We start from the raw sequence: 21,555 nt of genomic DNA on the forward strand, positions 1-21,555 counted from the left end.
CTTTGCACACTCCTCAGGCCCGGCGAAAAATTTTATATTATTAAGTCGTCATAACAATGCGACTCGATAGCGCCCCCTAGCGTAGAAAAATAAAAACCAAGCCCGGCACGTTTGAGCTAGAGCAACAAAAATTGGCAGGCACGTGTAGCACCCCGAGACGCACAAAAAAGTCTATTGGGACCATGTAGCTAAAATGTACAGGACGTGAGCTATGAATTTTTTAATGTCCAATTTTGGCCTATTTTGGCACATTCACTGTGGTCATGCTTTTTCCCCCTTTGCAAACATTTTTCATCCAATTGACTTCAAACTTGGCATTTATCATCTCAAGACCTGAGAGAACAACTGGGCAAAACATCTTGCCTTTTTGAAATACTATATGACGGGGGCGGGGCATCAAATATTGCCTTTAAAATTTCATTTGTCCAGAAAGAGCAAATGCTTAATAACTCCCATGTTCAAGCTCCAAAAAATCTCAAACTTCTCAGGCAACGTAATAGTCACGGCCTGAAAACATCTATATGATAAAATTGAGTTATACATATAGCGCCACCTAGTGGTTACAATAAATGTCATACTTTACGTTTTTAGCTACTGTGCTGAGCTTGTTGAAGGGATCCATTTGAAAATTGGTCAGAAAACCCTTAAGATGTTGATCATGCCCCACACCGAATATTGTAACTTTTCGCCAAAGGGCGTGGCCGCTACGGTGACGCAAAGTCTGAAGATTTTTCGTGAAAATAAAAGCTGCATTAACTTGACCGAGATGATCCTATCTTCTCAAAATTTCACACATTTGATGAGAGTCCAGCCCTAAAGACATCTACTGACTTATATTTCATCTAACTGATAGCGCCACCTAGTGGCAATTTTTTTTCTTATGAATTTTCTTCTACGTTTTTCTCCAAACACGTTAACTGGACCTACCTTATATTTGCTCAGATGAGGGTTTCGGCCTTCATGATGTCACAACACGAAGTTTGTGAGTTTTCGCGAATTGCTGTGGGTGTGGCTAAGCGCTGTTCGCCAAGAAAACAACGCCAGTTTTGAGGGTCTAAACATGCACAGAAACTCATGAAACTTGGCACACACATCTGGCCTGGTAAAATGAGCAATATTTTATTGTTGATTGTGCTATTTTTACAAAAATGACTCAATAACGCCCCCGAGAAGTTTTTCACGAAGCAGCCCCGGTTGTACGTTTAAGCAAGAACGACGAATATTTTTAGGTGTATGAGGGAGCCCAAGACCTACAAAAAAGTCTCTTGGACCCATATGCTAAAATGAACAGGAAGTTAGCTACGAATTTTTGAATGTCCCATTTTTGACTATTTTTGCACATTCACAGGGGGCAGACTTTTGCCCACTTCTCCTACACGTTTCATCTGACTGAGTTAAGACTTGACCTGGACCATGTCAAGACCTGAGCCAACGACAGGGGGAAAAATCTTGACCTTTCGAAATACTATATGATGAAGGCGGGGCATCAAAATTTGTGTTTCGCACTGAAAAAGGATATGCTTAATAACTCCCCGGTACATGCTCCAAAAAATCCCAAACTTGACATGTATGTTTATCGTCAAGGCCTGAAGCTATCTCTATGACAACATTCAGTTATATATGCAGCGCCACCTAGCCCTTGAGGCATAAAAAAAAAATACCCCACATACGGTATTTTGTACAAAAAATGTAAACTCATTCTAAGTGTGATAACTAAGTCATTTATGAATATTCTTTTAGTTTCCACCACTCAAAATGTTCACTGGCATCAGACTTATCCAAACATATATATATTTTTCTTTAATTTTGATAGCCTCTGTGGACATTAAAAGCAATATCGTGAATGAAGGATATGCTTAATAACTCCACGGTACATGCTCCAAAAAAAATCCCACACTTGACATGTATGCTTATAATCAAGGCCTGGAGGTATCTCGATGACAACATTCAGTTATAAATACAGCGCCACCTAGCCCTTGAGGCTTATATAAAAAAAAAAAAAAACACATACAGTATTTTGTACAAAAAATGTAAACTCATTCTAAGTGTGATGACTAAGTCATTTATGAATATTCTTTTAGTTTCCACCACTCAAATTGTTCACTGGCTTCACACCGATCCAAACGTATGTACGTTTCCATTTTGTTTTATTCATTTTTGATTGCCCCTTTGGACAATAAAAGTAACATTGTGCAATGAGTACAACGAGCGATGATGTATATATACACTTTTACAAAAAATACCAATAAGGGCAACTCATTGCCTAAAAATAAAAAAGGACGCAGATTTTTGCAGGTCTTAACAATCCCCAAAACCCGTTGAGCTTGATACACACTGGCAAAAAAAATATTCTACATGTAAACGTTTATTATGCCATTTTCAAAGAAATTTTGCTTCCAATATGCCAGTACCCCAACGTGCCAGTACCCTAACGTGCAAGTACCCCAACGTGCAAGGACTCCAACGTGGCCCGGGCTGCGAGGGCCCTTTATAGCTGCTCGCAGCTCTAGTTATTATTAGGGCCCGAGCAGTGACCGCTGCGAGGTCCCTATTGTTTTTGTAAAAATTATTATTATTATTATTAGGGCCCGAGCAGCGACCGCTGCGAGGTCCCTCTTGTTTTTGTAAGAATTCTTCTTCTTCTTCTTCTTCTTCTTCTTCTTCTCCGTAAACGATCGCATTTTTGAGTACCTAAACATTCACGAAAACTCACCAAACTTTGCACACTCCTCAGGCCCGGCGAAAAATTTGATATTATGAAGTCGTCATAACAACGCGACTCTATAGCGCCCCCTAGCGTAGATCAATAAAAACCAAGCCTGGCACGTTTGAGCTAGAGCAACGAAAATTGGCAGGCACGTGTAGCACCCCGAGACGCACAAAAAAGTCTAATGGGACCATGTAGCTAAAATGTACAGGAAATGAGCTATGAATTTTTTTATGTCCAATTTTGGCCTATTTTGGCACATTCACTGTGGTCATGCTTTTTCCCCCTCTGCAAACATTTTTCATCCAATTCACATCAAACTTGGCATTTATCATCTCAACACCTGAGAGAACAACTGGGCAAAAAGTCTTGCCTTTTCGAAATACTATATGATGGGGGCGGGGCATCAAATATTGTCTTTAAAATTTCATTTGTCCAGAAAGAGCAAATGCTTAATAACTCCCATGTTCAAGCTCCAAAAAATCTCAAACTTCTCAGGCAACGTAATAGTCACGGCCTGAAAACATCTATATGATAAAATTCAGTTATACATATAGCACCACCTAGTGGTGACAATAAATGTCATACTTTACGTTTTTAGCTACTGCGCTGAGCTCGTTGAAGGGATCCAGTTGAAAGTTGGTCAGAAAAGCCTTAAGATGTTGATCATGCCCCACACCGAATATTGTAACTTTTCGCCAAAGGGCGTGGCCGCTACGGTGCCGCAAATTCTGAAGATTTTTCGTGACAATAAAAGCTGCATGAACTTGACCGAGATGATCCTATCTTCTCAAAATTTCACACATTTGATGAGAGTCCAGCCCTAAAGACATCTACGAACTTATATTTCATCTTACTGATAGCGCCACCTAGTGGCAATTTTTTTTCTTACGAATTTTCTTGTACATTTTTTCTCCAAACACGTTAACTGGACCAACCTCATATTTGCTCAGATGAGGGTTTCGGCCTTCATGATGTCACAACACGAAGTTTGTGAGTTTTCGCGAATCGCTGTGGGCGTGGCTAAGCACTGTTCGCCAAGAAAACGCCAGTTTTGAGGGTCTAAACATGCGCAGAAACTCATGAAACTTGGCACACACATCTGGCCTGGTAAAATGAACAATATTTTATTGTTGATTGTGCTATTTTTACAAAAATGGCTCAATAGCGCCCCCTAGAAATTTTTAACGAAGCAGCCCCGATTGTACGTTTAAGCAAGATCTACGAAAATTTTTACGTGTATGAGGGAGCCAAAGACCTACAAAAAAGTCTCCTGGACCCATATGCTAAAATGAACAGGAAGTGAGCTACGAATTTTTGAATGTCCCATTGTTTACGATTTTTGCACATTTTCAGAGGGCATACTTTTGCCCACTTCTCCTACACGTTTTATCCGACTGACGTATGACTTGACCTGGACCATGCCAAGACCTGAGCCAACAACAGACGGAAAAATCTTGACTTTTGAAAATACTATATGATGAGGGCGGGGCATCAAAATTTGTGTTTCGCACTGAAAAAGGATATGCTTAATAACTCCCCGATACATGCTCCAAAAAATCCCACACTTGACATGTATGCTTATAATCAAGGCCTGAAGGTATCTCTATGACAACATTCAGTTATAAATACAGCGCCACCTAGCCCTTGAGGCTTATATAAAAAAAAATAAAAAATACCCCACATATGGTATTTTGTACGAAAAATGTACACTCATTCTAAGTGTGATAACTAAGTCATTTATGAATATTCTTTTAGTTTCCACCACTCAAATTGTTCACTGGCTTCACACCGATCCAAACGTATGTACGTTTCCATTTTGTTTTATTCATTTTTGATTGCCCCTTTGGACAATAAAAGTAGACATTGTGCAATGAGTACAACGAGCGATGATGTGTATATACACTTTTACAAAAAAATACCAATCAGGGCAACTCATTGCCTAAAAATAAATAAGGACGCTGATTTTTGCAGGTCTTAACAATCACCAAAATCCGTTGAGCTTGACAGACACTGGAAAAAAAAATATTCTACATGTAAACGTTTATTATGCCATTTTCAAAGAAATTTTGCTTCCAATATGCCAGTACCCCAACGTGCCAGTACCCCAACGTGCAAGTACCCCAACGTGCAAGGACCCCAACGTGGCCCGGGCTGCGAGGGCCCTTTATAGCTGCAAGCAGCTCTAGTTAGGGCCCGAGCAGCGACCGCTGCGAGGTCCCTATTGTTTTTGTAAAAATTATTATTATTATTATTATTATTAGGGCCCGAGCAGCGACCGCTGCGAGGTCCCTATTGTTTTTGTAAAAATTATTATTATTAGGGCCCGAGCAGCTACCGCTGCGAGGTCCCTATTGTTTTTCGATCGGATTATTATTATTATTATTATTATTATTATTATTATTATTATTCTTCTTCTCCGTAAACGATCACGATTTTGGGTACCTAAACATTTACGAAAACTCACCAAACTTTGCACACTCCTCAGGCCCGGCGAAAAATTTGATATTATGAAGTCGTCATAACAACGCGACTCTATAGCGCCCCCTAGCGTAGAAAAATGAAAACCAAGCCCGGCACGTTTGAGCTAGAGCAACAAAAATTGGCAGGCACGTGTAGCACCCCAAGACGCACAAAAAAGTCTATTGGGACCATGTAGCTAAAATGTACAGGAAATGAGCTATGAATTTTTTTATGTCCAATTTTGGCCTATTTTGGCACATTCACTGTGGTCATGCTTTTTCCCCCTTTGCAAACATTTTTCATCCAATTGACTTCAAATTTCGCATTTATCATCTCAAGACCTGAGAGAACAACTGGGCAAAAAGTCTTGCCTTTTCGAAATACTATATGATGGGGGCGGGGCATCAAATATTGTCTTTAAAATTTCATTTGTCCAGAAAGAGCAAATGCTGAATAACTCCCATGTTCAAGCTCCAAAAAATCTCAAACTTCTCAGGCAACGTAATAGTCACGGCCTGAAAACATCTATATGATAAAATTCAGTTCTAGATATAGCGCCACCTAGTGGTAACAATAAATGTCATACTTTACGTTTTTAGCTACTGTGCTGAGCTCGTTGAAGGGATCCAGTTGAAAATTGGTCAGAAAAGCCTTAAGATGTTGATCATGCCCCACACCGAATATTGTAACCTTTCGCCAAAGGGCGTGGCCGCTACGGTGCCGCAAAGTCTGAAGATTTTTCGTGACAATAAAATCTGCATTAACTTGACCGAGATGATCCTATCTTCTCAAAATTTCACACATTTGATGAGAGTCCAGCCCTAAAGACATCTACTGACTTATATTTCATCTAACTGATAGCGCCACCTAGTGGCAATTTTTTTTTCTTACGAATTTTCTTCTACGTTTTTCTACAAACACGTTAACTGAACCTACCTCATATTTGCTCAGATGAGGGTTTCGGCCTTCATGATGTCACAACACGAAGTTTGTGAGTTTTCGCGAATCGCTGTGGGCGTGGCTAAGCGCTGTTCGCCAAGAAAACAACGCCAGTTTTGAGGGTCTAAACATGCGCAGAAACTCATGAAACTTGGCACACACATCTGGCCTGGTAAAATGAACAATATTTTATTCTTGATTGTGCTATTTTTAGAAAAATGACTCAATAGCGCCCCCTAGAATTTTTTAACGAAGCAGCCCCGGTTGTACGTTTAAGCAAGATCTATGAAAATTTTTAGTTGTATGAGGGAGTCCAAGACCTACAAAAAAGTCTCTTGGACCCATGTGCTAAAATGAACAGGAAGTGAGCTATGAATTTTTGAATGTCCCATTTTTGACGATTTTTGCACATTTTCAGGGGGCATACTTTTGCCCACTTCTCCTACACATTTCATCCGACTGACTTCAGACTTGACCTGGACCATGTCAAGACCTGAGCCAACGACAGGCGGAAAAATCTTGACTTTTGGAAATACTATATGAGGAGGGCGGTGCATCAAATTTTGTGTTTCGCACTGAAAAAGGATATGCTTAATAACTCCCCGGTACATGCTCCAAAAAATCCCAAACTTGACATGTATGTTTATAGTCAAGGCCTGAAGGTATCTCTATGACAAAATTCAGTTATATATGCAGCGCCACCTAGCACTTGAGGCGTGAAAAAAAAAATACCCCACATACGGTATTTTGTACAAAAAATGTAAACTCATTCTAAGTGTGATAACTAAGTCATTTATGAATATTCTTTTAGTTTCCACCACTCAAAATGTTCACTGGCATCAGACTTATCCAAACATATATATATTTTTATTTATTTTTGATAGCCTCTGTGGACATTAAAAGCAATATCGTGAATGAAGGATATGCTTAATAACTCCACGGTACATGCTCCAAAAAAAATCCCACACTTTACATGTATGCTTATAATCAAGGCCTGAAGGTATCTCGATGACAACATTCAGTTATAAATACAGCGCCACCTAGCCCTTGAGGCTTATATAAAAAAAAAAAACACACATACGGTATTTTGTACAAAAAAATGTAAACTCATTCTAAGTGTGATGACTAAGTCATTTCTGAATATTCTTTTAGTTTCCACCACTCAAATTGTTCACTGGCTTCACACCGATCCAAACGTATGTACGTTTCCATTTTGTTTTATTCATTTTTGATTGCCCCTTTGGACAATAAAAGTAACATTGTGCAATGAGTACAACGAGCGATGATGTGTATATACACTTTTACAAAAAAATACCAATCAGGGCAACTCATTGCCTAAAAATAAAAAAGGACGCTGATTTTTGCAGGTCTTAACAATCACCAAAACCAGTTGAGCTTGACACACACACTGGCAAAAAAATATTCTACATGTAAACGTTTATTATGCCATTTTCAAAGAAATTTTGCTTCCAATATGCCAGTACCCCAACGTGCAAGTACCCCAACATGCAAGGACCCCAACGTGGCCCGGGCTGCGAGGGCCCTTTATAGCTGCTCGCAGCTCTAGTTATTATTCTTCTTCTTCTTCTTCTTTATTCTCCGCAAACAATCGCGATTTTGGGTACCTAAATATTCACGAAAACTCACCGAACTTTGCACACTCCTCAGGTCCGGCGAAAAATTTGATATTATGAAGTCGTTATAACAACGCGACTCTATAGCGCCCCCTAGCATAGAAAAATAAAAACCAAGCCCGGCACGTTTGAGCTAGAGCAACGAAAATTGGCAGGCACGTGTAGCACCCCGAGACGCACAAAAAAGTCTATTGGGACCATGTAGCTAAAATGTACAGGAAGTGAGCTATGAATTTTTTAATGTCCAATTTTGGCCTATTTTGGCACATTCACTGTGGTCATGCTTTTTCCTCCTATGCAAACATTTTTCATCCCATTGACTTCAAACTTGGCATTTATCATCTCAAGAGCTAAGAGAACAGATGGGCAAAAAGTCTTGCCTTTTCGAAATACTATATGACGGGGGCGGGGCATCAAATATTGCCTTTAAAATTTCATTTGTCCAGAAAGAGCAAATGCTGAATAACTCCCATGTACAAGCTCCAAAAAATCTCAAACTTCTCAGGCAACGTAATAGTCACGGCCTGAAAACATCTATATGACAAAATTCAGTTCTACATATAGCGCCACCTAGTGGTTACAATAAATGTCATACTTTACGTTTTTAGCTACTGTGCTGAGCTCGTTGAAGGGATCCAGTTGAAAATTGGTCAGAAAAGCCTTAAGATGTTGATGATGCCCCACACCGAATATTGTAACTTTTCGCCAAAGGGCGTGGCCGCTACGGTGACGCAAAGTCTGAAGATTTTTCGTGACAATAAAAGCTGCATTAACCTGACCGAGATGATCCTATCTTCTCAAAATTTCACACATTTTATGAGAGTCCAGCTCTAAAGACATCTACTAACTTACATTTCATCTAACTGATAGCGCCACCTCGTGGCAATTTTTTTTCTTACGAATTTTCTTCTACGTTTTTCTCCAAACACGTTAACTGGACCTACTTCATATTTGCTCAGATGAGGGTTTCGGCCTTCATGATGTCACAACACGAAGTTTGTGAGTTTTCGCGAATTGCTGTGGGCGTGGCTAAGCGCTGTTCGCCAAGAAAACAACGCCAGTTTTGAGGGTCTAAACATGCACAGAAACTCCTGAAACTTGGCACACACATCTGGCCTGGTAAAATGAGCAATATTTTATTGTTGATTGTGCTATTTTTAAAAAAATGACTCAATAGCGCCCCCTCGAAATTTTTAACGAAGCAGCCCCGGTTGTACGTTTAAGCAAGAACGACGAATATTTTTAGGTGTATGAGGGAGCTCAAGACCTACAAAAAAGTCTCTTGTACCCATATGCTAAAATGAACAGGAAGTGAGCTACGAATTTTTGAATGTCCCATTTTTGACGATTTTTGCACATTCACAGGGGGCAGACTTTTGCCCACTTCTCCTACACGTTTCATCCGACTGAGTTAAGACTTGGCCTGGACCATGTCAAGACCTGAGCCAACGACAGGGGGAAAAATTTTGACTTTTCGAAATACTATATGATGAGGGCGGGGCATCAAAATGTGTGTTTCGCAATGAAAAAGGATATGCTTGATAACTCCCCGGTACATGCTCCAAAAAATCCCAAACTTGACATGTATGTTTATCGTCAAGGCCTGAAGTTATCTCTATGACAACATTCAGTTATATATGCAGCGCCACCTAGCCCTTGAGGCATGAAAAAAAAATACCCCACATACGGTATTTTGTACAAAAAATGTAAACTCATTCTAAGTGTGATAACTAAGTCATTTATGAATATTCTTTTAGTTTCCACCACTCAAAATGTTCACTGGCATCAGACTTATCCAAACATATATATATTTTTATTTATTTTTGATAGCCTCTATGGACATTAAAAGCAATATTGTGAATGAAGGATATGCTTAATAACTCCACGGTACATGCTCCAAAAAAAATCCCACACTTGACATGTATGCTTATAATCAAGGCCTGAAGGTATCTCTATGACAACATTCAGTTATAAATACAGCGCCACCTAGCCCTTGAGGCTTATATATAAAAAAAAAAAAATACCCCACATACGGTATTTTGTACAAAAAATGTACACTCATTCTAAGTGTGATAACTAAGTCATTTATGAATATTCTTTTAGTTTCCACCACTCAAATTGTTCACTGGCTTCACACCGATCCAAACGTATGTACGTTTCCATTTTGTTTTATTCATTTTTGATTGCCCCTTTGGACAATAAAAGTAACATTGTGCAATGAGTACAACGAGCGATGATGTGTATATACACTTTTACAAAAAAATACCAATCAGGGCAACTCATTGCCTAAAAATAAAAAAGGACGCTGATTTTTGCAGGTCTTAACAATCACCAAAACCCGTTGAGCTTGACACACACACTGGCAAAAAAATATTCTACATGTAAACGTTTATTATGCCATTTTCAAAGAAATTTTGCTTCCAATATGCCAGTACCCCAACGTGCCAGTACCCCAACGTGCAAGTACCCCAACGTGCAAGGACCCCAACGTGGCCCGGGCTGCGAGGGCCCTTTATAGCTGCTCGCAGCTCTAGTTATTATTATTCTTTATTCTCCGCAAACGATCGCGATTTTGGGTACCTAAACATTCACGAAAACTCACCGAACTTTGCACACTCCTCAGGCCCGGCGAAAAATTTGATATTCTGACATTGTCATAACAACGTTAGTCTATAGCGCCCCCTTGCGTAGAAAAATAAAAACCAAGCCCGGCACATTTGAGCTAGAGGAACGAAAATTGGCAGGCACGTGTAGCACCCCGAGACGCACAAAAAAGTCTATTGGGACCATGTAGCTAAAATGTACAGGAAGTGAGCTATGAATTTTTTTATGTCCAATTTTGGCCTATTTTGGCGCATTCACTGTGGTCATGCTTTTCCCCCCTCTGCAAACATTTTTCATCCAATTTACTTCAAACTTGGCATTTATCATCTCAAGACCTGAGAGAACAACTGGGCAAAAAGTCTTGCCTTTTCGAAATACTATATGATGGGGGCGGGGCATCAAATATTGCCTTTACAATTTCATTTGTCCAGAAAGAGCAAATGCTTAATAACTCCCATGTTCAAGCTCCAAAAAATCTCAAACTTCTCAGGCAATGTAATAGTCACGGCCTTAAAACATCTATATGATAAAATTCTGTTATACATATAGCGCCACCTAGTGGTAACAATAAATGTCATACTTTACGTTTTTAGCTACTGTGCCAAGCTCGTTGAAGGGATCCAGTTGAAAATTGGTCAGAAAAGCTTTAAGATGTTGATCATGCCCCACACCGAATATTGTAACTTTTCGCCAAAGGGCGTGGCCGCTACGGTGCCGCAAAGTCTGAAGATTTTTCGTGACAATAAAATCTGCATTAACTTGACCGAGATGATCCTATCGTCTCAAAATTTCACACATTTGATGAGAGTCCAGCCCTTAACACATCTACAAACTTATATTTCATCTTACTGCGAGCGCCACCTACTGGCGATTTTTTTTCTTACGATTTTTCTTTAACGTTTTTCTCCAACCACGTTAACTGGACCTACCTCATATTTGCTCAGATGAGGGTTTCGGGCCTAATAATGTCACAACACGAAGTTTGTGAGTTTTCGCGAATCGCTGTGGGCGTGGCTAAGCGCTGTTCGCCAAGAAAACAACGGCGGTTTTAAGGGCCTAAACTAGCACAGAAACACATGAAACTTGGCACACACATCTGGCCTGGCAAAATGAGCAATATTTTATTGTGTATTGTGCTATTTTTACAAAAATGACTCAATAGCGCCCCCTAGAATTTCTTAACGAAGCAGCCCCGGTTGTAGGTTTAAGCAAGATCTTTGGAAATTTTTAGGTGTATGAGGGAGCCCAAGACCTACAAAAAATGTCTCTTGGACGCATATGCTAAAATGAACAGGAAGTGAGCTACGAATTTTTGAATGTCCCATTTTTTTACGATTTTAGCACATTTACAGGGGGCATACTTTTGCCCACTTCTCCTACACGTTTCATCCGACTGATTTCAGACTTGACCTGGACCATGTCAAGACCTGAACCAACGACAGGCGGAAAAATCTTGACTTTTCGGACTACTATATGATGAGGGCGGGGCATCAAATTTTGTGTTTCGCAATGAAAAAGGATATGCTTAATAACTCCCCGGTACATGCTCCAAAAAATCCCAAACTTGACATGTATGTTTATCGTCAAGGCCTGAAGGTATCTCTATGACAACATTCAGTTATATATGCAGCGCCACCTCGCCCTTGAGACATAAAAAAAAAATACCCCACATACGGTATTTTGTACAAAAAATGTAAACTCATTCTAAGTGTGATAACTAAGTCATTTATGAATATTCTTTTACTTTCCATTACTTAAAATTAGAGATAGACCGATATGCTTTTTTCAGGGCCGATACCGATTCCGATTATCGGTAGTCAAGGAGGCAGATAACCGATATTTGAAGCCGATATTCATTTGCAGTAAAAGTTAAAATGTTGGCACCAAATTTTTGAATAATGCAAACCCTAACCGTTCTTTACAATGGATTCTCACACTGCACTTTTCATTTTACATCCTTCTATCTGCAATAAGACGTTGGTGGCGGGGGGAGTTAAATGTGGGGGCCAATGTGACATTACCTTTTATAGCATTTGGGATACTTGTAGTTTTATTCTATAAATGTTATATTTTTATATTTTGAAGTAATAGGAGGAACCCTGTCATTCAAAATGTGCATCAGCTGTGGCATTACTCATTACTACAGCAAAAAAAAAATTCCATGAGAAAAACTATTCATCCCTGAACACCATACAGTTCTTGTAGACCTTATTATAATTATTGTTATTGTTACCATATAGACAGTTTTGATAAGCTGAGGATCTTAAATCGAGAACAGCAATATCATGCTACTCCTCTCTACAAGAGAACTGTCAAAAGACACTTCATCATGTAGTTTAGTGCCACTTAGGATGCCCCAATCAACGCAGAAAAAGGTAGAGTAAAATAACTTGGTTATAATAATAGTAAGAATAACTTGGTTAAACAGACATTGTTGCGGTGGACCGCTGCCACTTTCTGCTGTTTAATGTGTTTTACACTTATAGACACGTGTGTGTATATGGGCCCACTATTCTCTCACTACTGTACTGTACTGTATCACTTAATGGCACAGATGTACTTGTCTAAATAATAACTGGGCTGCAACATTGCTAATTCACATTAACAAGCACTGTCTTAGCTGTCCACATGAATAGTTACTAACACACGAGAAAGTTATACAACACACCAAACATGAGCTCATTATTCAAAGTATGAGGCACGTAACGAAATTACATCACTGAACATTAATTGCAGCCGACTACGGCCGTAGATGTTACATATTAGTGGCATCCATTGAGAGCATAATGTCCCAACTCACAGCAGACATGACGTGAAAAGAGAGACAAAACAAGCAAATAAGCACACTATACTTTAGTGCACTTCTCTACTAATGCCAAACATACGGAAGAGAACACGTTCGTGTAGTTAAACGGTGTTTGAGACACTTAATTAGTTACGGAGCGGACTTTAACGAGGTGCACAACGAGCTGTCAATCAAATCGACGTCGAAGCTTAAGGCACACAATGGCAAACCAGTGCGACAAATAAACACAATATAAAGTAACTAAACGCTATTTAGTGTCACTGTGGCATCTCACTGCATAATAACCGCTATGCAACAAGTAGTGGACGTGACCACAGAATGCAATGTGTGCGTCACGAGAGGTAAATATAATGACATTACTCTACTCTTAACATGGAACTAGAAAATATAATAATGACAACTGTTAATATTTGGAACCTTTCTAACAAACTTTATTTACTTAATTAAGTGAAAATGTGTGTGATTCCCTCCCCGAGTAGTTCAAGTAGCGAATTAGCTACTGGGTGTTAGCCTACATGCTAAGCTGAACACACCACTGTTAGCTAGCGGGGATTCAATGCAAGGCAATGCAGCTCCATTCATATAGTGCATTTAATACACAACATAATTCAATGTGTTTAGCTTATCATGGTGAAACGATCGGCGGAGTCTCTTCTCTTTTAACTTACCTTCGAAGCATGTGTCTGTCGCGTTGTGTCCGTGGGTGCGTGTGTGACCGGCTACTGTGATACAGGCATACACTACTGATTGGTTCTGGCTCTTGCACGGCTAACCAATCAAATGCTGCTATGGGCGTTACATTGCTGGAGTTGGACTCCATAACAGACAGAGACGCTCTGGGCTGCATTCGAAGCGAAAAGACGGAGTTTTAAATGGATCGCTCATATCGGCCGTCAGATTAATAAAACAGACCGATACCGATATGTACCAATATGTCAAATATCGGCCCCGATTATCGGCCCGACCGATTATCGGTCTATCTCTACTTAAAATGTTCACTGGCATCAGACTTATCCAAACATATGTACTTTTATTTTTTATTTTTGATAGCCTCTATGGACATTAAAAGCAATATCGTGAATGAAGGATATGCTTAATAACAACATGGTACATGCTCCAAAAAAAATCCCACACTTGACATGTATGTTTAGAGTCAAGGCTTGAAGGTATCTCAATGACAACATTCCATTATATATACAGCGCCACCTAACCCTTGAGGCATAACAAAAATATACCCCACTTAACGGTATTTTTGCAAAAATTGTAAACTCATTGTAAGTGTGATAACTGTGTGTGCATACTTTTTTATTTAGTTTGATTTAATTTTGATAGCCTCTATGGACAATAAAAGCAATATTGTGCAATGAGTACGAGTGATGATGGGTACATATATTTTTACAAAAAATATCAATCAGGGCAACGTATTGACTAAAAATAAAAAAGGATGCTGATTTTTGCAGATCTTAACGTTCACCAAAACCCATTGAGCTTGACACATTCATCACACCTGGCAAAGAAAATCCACATTTAAAGGTTTATCATGCCATTTTCAAAGAAATTCTGCTTCCAATTTGACAATACCCCAACGTGCAAGTACCCCAACGTGGCCCGGGCTGCGAGGGCCCTTTATAGCTGCTCGCAGCTCTTGTTTCTGTTTGTTTTTTTCCATATATGTTTGAAATTTCCAACTGTGTGAGTGGTCATTAAACGCACCAAGAGCCTTCTGCCGAACGTGAATGACTTGCTTCGTTTTCGTTTGCTTCTCTGCACGCATCTCTGGATCGTAGAATGTAAGCACACCTCCCCCTTCTTCATGTCTTTAAATGAAAACAAACGTAGTAATTTCGCATCCAATGCTTGCGCGACGAGTGACTACTCCCCCCGGCACACGTGTTAACGGATGCAACATGTGCATGCCTGCGCCGTGCCCACTGGCAAATGGGGCCCCACACGGACGATGGTGCCCTACGCACGATGCGTACTGTGCGTATATAGGGTGCGGCTGCCCTGTCCATGGTGGTATATATTAAATTGTAAATATGGTTCAATGTTGGCGCGACTTCCCACTCAGGAAATGTTATTTCAAATCCGCACGCAATGCGGGAATGCAAGCTTGCCGTGGACGGTTCAAATGTTGCCGCCCCCTTCTCGCCGTGCGCCAGTTGTAATGGAAAACCGGCGGTTGCTGTCTGGTGTGGTTGCGTGAGGTGTGGTGTGGTGTGGTGTGGTCCCCGACCGTGCGGGCAAGATGGAAAAGCGGCAATTGGGTGCACCTGTACAGAACTCACAGAAATCCATAACAACATGCATTGAAATTCTATTTCAAAAATAAAAAACAAAAAGTTAGCTTGGAGACATGTTGAACACATTTTGTAGTTTGTATTCCATGTTTTACAAGTGCTCAGGGTTGTCCCAAAAAACTAAAACAAGACTAGACTAAGGCTGAATCCCAATACTGCCCCTTCCCCCTCTTCTGGGTCCCTTTGTCTTCGGAATGCGCATTCACGGCGACGAAGTAGATTCCCAATTCGCCGTACAATTACGGGGAGGGTCACAAACTAGGGTCGCAGCGCCCTTTTTTTAAAAAAAAACAAAAACACTTTTTTTTTATTCTTTTATAGCAAGCAAACAATGCAAACTGCATTTTATGTGAAATCCGATTTTTTTGCGTAAGCGTTCACATTATCTATTAATTGCGACCTCAGTCTGTCTGCTGTGTGAACGTTATGTGTCCACAAAGTGACCCGCATGCGCAGTAGAAGATACGTCACAACGCTGTGTTTGTGGAAGTAATTACGTATGGTCCAGCGTGTCAGGGCCACGGACAATTATAATGCTGCATTCGAAGATGGTCGGAAGTCGGACTTTTCCGAGTTCAAACCAGGAAGTGTGTACTCGGAAATTCCATTTGCGAAGTCGGAAGCAAAAAAGGACCCCGACCTTGAATGTGACGTCACTCTGAATGGCAAAACACAATTTACTCGAGTATAAAACTAGATAGCTTTCTTCATTCATAAATATTGGACATAACTCCACGTAACGCAACGTACGTGAGAGTATTGCCGCTGTCTCCCTGCATGGAATTATACGGTCAACGACTTAACTGTATGGAATGCTTATGAAATAAGATTAAAACCATAAATGAAACAAAATTGCAAAAAGGTAGAGATCAAAATGAGTTTTGAGGACCAAAATAAAAAAAATCATCACTATCCGCCATTTTGGTTGTTTACATTCGGCTCGAACGCTGTCAGGTCGGAACTGGGAAAAACCAACTCAGATATATCCGACTTCCGACCATCCTCAAATGCAGCAGAAGTCCGTCGTCGGGGATCATATTTCGTTAAAATGAGGCGAGCCTGTTCGAGCTCCTCATCTCACGAGAGACCTTTTTTTTTTTTTTTTTTTCCATCTCACGGAGACCCCTATTGTGAATTTAGATGATGTAGAGGTCGGATATATGCGACCTGGCCGTTCAGACTGCAGTCACATTGCAAAAATTCGGATACGTATCCTATCTAGGACCACATATGAAAGTGTCCCAGCTCGGATATGAAAAAAATCGGAATTGAGCCGCTCAGACTGACATAAAAAAAGTCAGATACAGGTCGCATTTGGGCAAAAAAATCCGATCTGGGTTGCATTTGCCTGCAGTGTAAAGCCTCGTTCACACATAAAGAGAGTCGGGCTATTTTTGTCCCGATATTGCCCCTTCCTGACCAAGGACGTCAAACGCCCGACAATCTTTTGTCCATCCATCTTGTACCGCTTATCCGAGGTCGGGTCACAGGGCCAGCAGCTTCAGGAGGGAAACCCAGACTTCCCTCTCCCCCCAACCACTTCAACCAGCTCCTCCGGTGGGAGCCCAAGGCGTTCCCAGGCCAGCCGAGAGACATAATATCCTGGGTTGTCCCCAGGGCCTCTCGCCAGTGGGATATGCCCGGAACACTTCCCCCGGGAGGCGTCCAAGGAGGCATTCAAACCAGATGCCCGAGCCACCTCAGCTGGCTCCTCTCAACGCGGAGGAGCGGCGGCTCGACTCTGAGTCCCTCCCGGATGACAGAGTTTCTCACCCTATCTCTAAGGGAGAGAAACGCGCGGAGGAAAACTTATTTCGGTCGCTTGTATCCAGGATCTTGTTCTTTCGGTCACGACCAACAGCTCGTGACCAAAAGTGAGGGTTTGCCTTTTGGCTCAGCTCTTTCTTCACCACAACGGACCGATACAGAGTCCACATCACTGCAGACGCTGCACCGATCCGCCTGTCAATCTCCCGCTCGATCCTGCCCTCACTCGTGAACAAGACACCAAGATACTTGAACTCCTCCACTTAGGGCAGGATCTCATCCCCGACCCGGAGAGGACACGCAACCCTTTTCCGACCGAGGACCATGGTCTCAGATTTGGAGGTGCTGATCTTTATCTCAACCGCTTCAAACTCGGCTGCGAACCGCTCCAGTGAGAGTTGGAGATCACGGCTTGATGAAGCCAACAGCACCACATCATCTGCAAAAAGCAGAGATGGTACAGAGATGGCATGCAATGCTGAGGCCACCAAACCAGACCCCTCAACGCCTCGGCTGCGCCTAGAAATTCTATCCATAACAATTATGAACAGAATCGGTGACAAAGGGTAACATTGACGGAGTCCAACCCTCACTGGAAACGAATCCGACTTACTGCCGTCAAATTGGACCAGACTCTGGCAACGGTCGTACAGGGACCGAACAGCCCGTATCAGGGGGCCTATTACCCCGTACTCCCGAACACCCCCCACCGAAGAGTCAAACAGTCAAACGTCGTCTCCAAATCCACAAAACAAATGTGGACTGGTTGAGCGAACTCCCAAGCTTCGGTTAAGCCGTTTTTTGTTGTTGTTGTTTTTTTTGTTTTGTTTTTTAGATGCCGGTCTACAAGAGCGAGAGGCGTGATAGATGATGTAATCAGCAAGAGCGAGAGGCATGATAGATGATGTAATCAGCGCGACATGGTCTATACAAGATGTAAGCAGCACGACTTGGTGTATTGTAGGGTCCTCACGTTGCAAACATTCTACAGACTTTAATAGATATATCGGACCTAAAATATACTTATCGGGCCGATGAAAAATGACGTCATATTTTACCATATCGGTCCTATAAATATCGTGCATCCCTATTTTCTTTATATGTGAGATGTGTTAAGAGTGGATTTGTCCCGATAATCGGTCCAAAACCAGTCTGGGACGACAATCTTAAATAATGAACATGTTCAATATTTACGACAAAAATCTTAACATCGGCGGGGACGCCGAGGTGCGCCTGCGCCACCAACTGTGACGTCAAACAGAATGTAGCCAATCAAGAGGCACCCTAACTGAAAAAGACGGAAGTGCGCGTATACGAAAACAACAAGCATATCAGAAAGCATGTCCGACCAGAAGAACAAAGTTTTGTTTTGTTTTTTAATGCTTTTATTAATTCCAAAACTCTTCCATTGAGGACCAGCTCATGGGAGAAGTAGTCCGCAAACCACCATCATTACTTCCACTTCGGCGCGTTTGTTGTCTTCCATGTTGTGTCTCGTCTTATAGCAAAAAAAAACCCCAAAGGCGTCCCCCCCCCTTCCAGTTTTGATTAGATCACGTATAATCACGCGAGAAGTCTCTCATGGAGGACTCGAATCTTGACCAGTGTTGAGATGATAATCTTTATGTTTGTGAGGGAGCTGTGAAGAGATTATCTGTGCACCTTACACACAATACGACCAAAGCTGTTAAATGGCCGATTTTTTTATCTTTATGTGTGGCAGCTGACAAAGATAAAAAATCTTTTAAGATTTGAAAAATCCTTATATATGTACCAGGCTTAAACATAGCCTTAGAAATCAGTCGTTTACGGATTTGACTTTTGAGAGCATCAACAAATATATTAGAAAGACTCCACTCCTCTCAATCAGTTTTCATATTCTTTTCAAAATATGTTCTTAATTGAAGATGTCTGGAAAAAGTCCTGTTTCTCCAAATTATAAGTGTCTTTTAGTTCTTGGAAAGTAACAAGCCCATTACTGATGGATATTAAGAAAAATGAGGTGAGGCCTTTGTTTACCCAGAGTTAGGGCTGGGCGATATGGCCAAAAAATAAAAATCGCGATTTTTTTTCTGTCATTCTGGACGATTACGATTTTACTCGATTAAAGTAAGTAAAGTAAGTAAAAAAAACAAACAAACAAACAAAAAACATTTAAACAAGGTTTGATTTATTCAAAAATTAATCTTGTAGACAATAACGTACACACATTTTTTATCAGTTTTACGGTAAATTTAACATAGCTTGTTCAAAAAAAGCTACTCATATCTTTTGCATAACCTAAATGCCACAAAGCTTGTGCAAAAAAAGCTACTCATAGCCTTTTGTTCAACTTAAATGCCACATATATAGCTTGAGCAAAAAAACTACTCATATCTTTTGCTCAACTTAAATATCACATACATACGTGTGCAAAAAAAATAAAAAAATAAAAAAATACTCATAGCTTTTGCATAACTTAATTGCCACAAGTAAGTAGTTCTAACAATTGTAAACAGGTATTGTAAACCACACATCCAGTATTCTGCAAATATACAACTCAACTCACAATAACATTTGTATATAACAGAACTTCGAGATCAACAAGGTAAAAATAATCAGCACCACCTTTTATTGTAATAAACTCAAATTCCTTACAAGCAAAACACGCCTGTCAACTGACTCCGCAAAAGACAAGCTCTGGTGCATGTCACAATGTTTCCCCCGGTACTAAATACAGATCAAGTTTGTTGTTTCATGGTGTGCGTGTACTTATCTTTGTTAGCGTTAGCCACGCCGCACTCTTGAAGACGTGAGCATTCCTCCCATTCTTGCGGATGCATTTGGCGCAAGTGCTGGAAGAGGTTAGTTGTGCTGCCTGCTATTTTTCATTTTAATAGCTGTTTGGCAAACCTTGCACACGCTTTTACTTTGCTCTACGTCGCTCTTGTAAAAGCCGAACATGAGTCCCTTTTCTGGAGTCTTCTGGAGCAGACAATGTGCGCGAGTAGGCAGCGTACCGTTTGGCCAAAGTAGCTGATGTGGGGTTCCCGGTGATTTGGAAGCGTCACTTTCCTTCGCTGCCGTCTTCCTTCGCTGCCGGTTGGCGTGGGTTGGCTTTGCCGCCTGGGTGACCGTGTAAAGGCCTCAGTATACTTCTGCGTCAGGCTCATGCGGAGACGTTATGGCGGAGCGCCGCTCCTTCGTTTGCTTTCAAACTTGTGCGCGATACACATCAGATTAATGAATTAATTTCTTCATTAATTTCTGTGCGTGTTTGTGTGAGTGAAAAGAAACGGGAAAAAAAAACAGGCGGTGATACGGACTGCTCCTGTGCGCCTACCGATGATGTCACATACCGGAGCTTCGCTATAGTATGGTGACGTCATCAGCAAGAGCGCCAGCCACCAAACGAAGGACCCCAAAACAACAAGCGTAAACAGAAGCGTGCCGCTCAAGGTTAGATGATGTGTATTTATTTATAAGCACCTCGATTTCACGATTATGCTCATTTTCACATCGTGGCACTTTCAATGGACGAATTAATTCGATTTATCGCCCAGCCCTACCCAGAGTCTAAATGTACCATCTAGTTTTGCTGGTATAAAATCGTAGGCCACCCAATTTAGCATTCTTACATTCCTTTCAAATTTCTGATCTTTAAATTTCTTTTGCTAGATGTGCAGAGGGAGGCTAGTGCACTTAGGGATCATGTCCATGTATGTCTTATTGAGAGTCTTGTCCCCCAATAAAGACTGTAGAGGCACATCTGTTTGACTTTGCTCTTTGTCTTTCCATTCAGAGCTACACCAACACACCAGATAGTGTAATTGTGCAGCTTTATAGTAAGAATCCAGGCATGGCAAAGCCAGACCACCTTTATCTTTAGGCAGTTGTCATGTTTGGAGTTAGTTTTTAATTAGTTTTCAGGGTGGTTCTGTTAGTTTTTATTAGTTTTAGTTCTTTAATAAATGCTTAGTTTTAGTTTAATTAGTTTCAGTATTAGTTTTAGGTTTGTTTTTGTTTTTTTTAAATGTTTATTACCTATGCGCAATATTTAAAAAACACCATGGGAGCGACGTCATCTTTTGGTGCTTTTCTATTGGCTGCTGCTAGATGACGTCACTTCTGTGTGACATACTTTCAATCGTCATTATTCCGGTTTATATCAAAATAAATCTACTAAAAATCACATTTAAAATCATCCCCAAAGGCTCATGCATTAAATTAATTACCAAAGACTAAAACGAAGGACGTTTGCTATAATTATAGTTTTAGTTAGTTTCATAAACATAAATTGTAGTTTGTTAGTTTTCGTTTTTTATATAGCATTTTGGTTTTTATTTTATTTCCTTA

General features: G+C 40.7%; 1 protein-coding gene across 7 annotated transcripts in view; it reads left to right on the forward strand.

The window, feature by feature from the left end:
* LOC144000913 (uncharacterized) overlaps nucleotides 1-21,555 on the forward strand; it is a 49,230-nt gene that overhangs the window by 25,053 nt on the left and 2,622 nt on the right. Inside the window, exons 2-3 of one of the 7 annotated variants that reach the window (XR_013278328.1) lie at nucleotides 18,056-18,156; nucleotides 20,486-20,658. The exons of 1 other annotated variant lie outside the window; for it this stretch is intronic. The gene's annotated coding sequence lies outside the window, so the exon portion shown is untranslated. Of the gene's footprint in view, nucleotides 1-12,005; nucleotides 20,659-21,555 lie in introns of those variants that run through there. 5 more of the 7 variants (XR_013278326.1, XR_013278327.1, XR_013278325.1 and 2 more) reach the window with 5 other exon arrangements.

Source organism: Festucalex cinctus, chromosome 14 (assembly GCF_051991245.1).
Source record: "Festucalex cinctus isolate MCC-2025b chromosome 14, RoL_Fcin_1.0, whole genome shotgun sequence".
Lineage (NCBI taxonomy): Eukaryota > Metazoa > Chordata > Actinopteri > Syngnathiformes > Syngnathidae > Festucalex > Festucalex cinctus.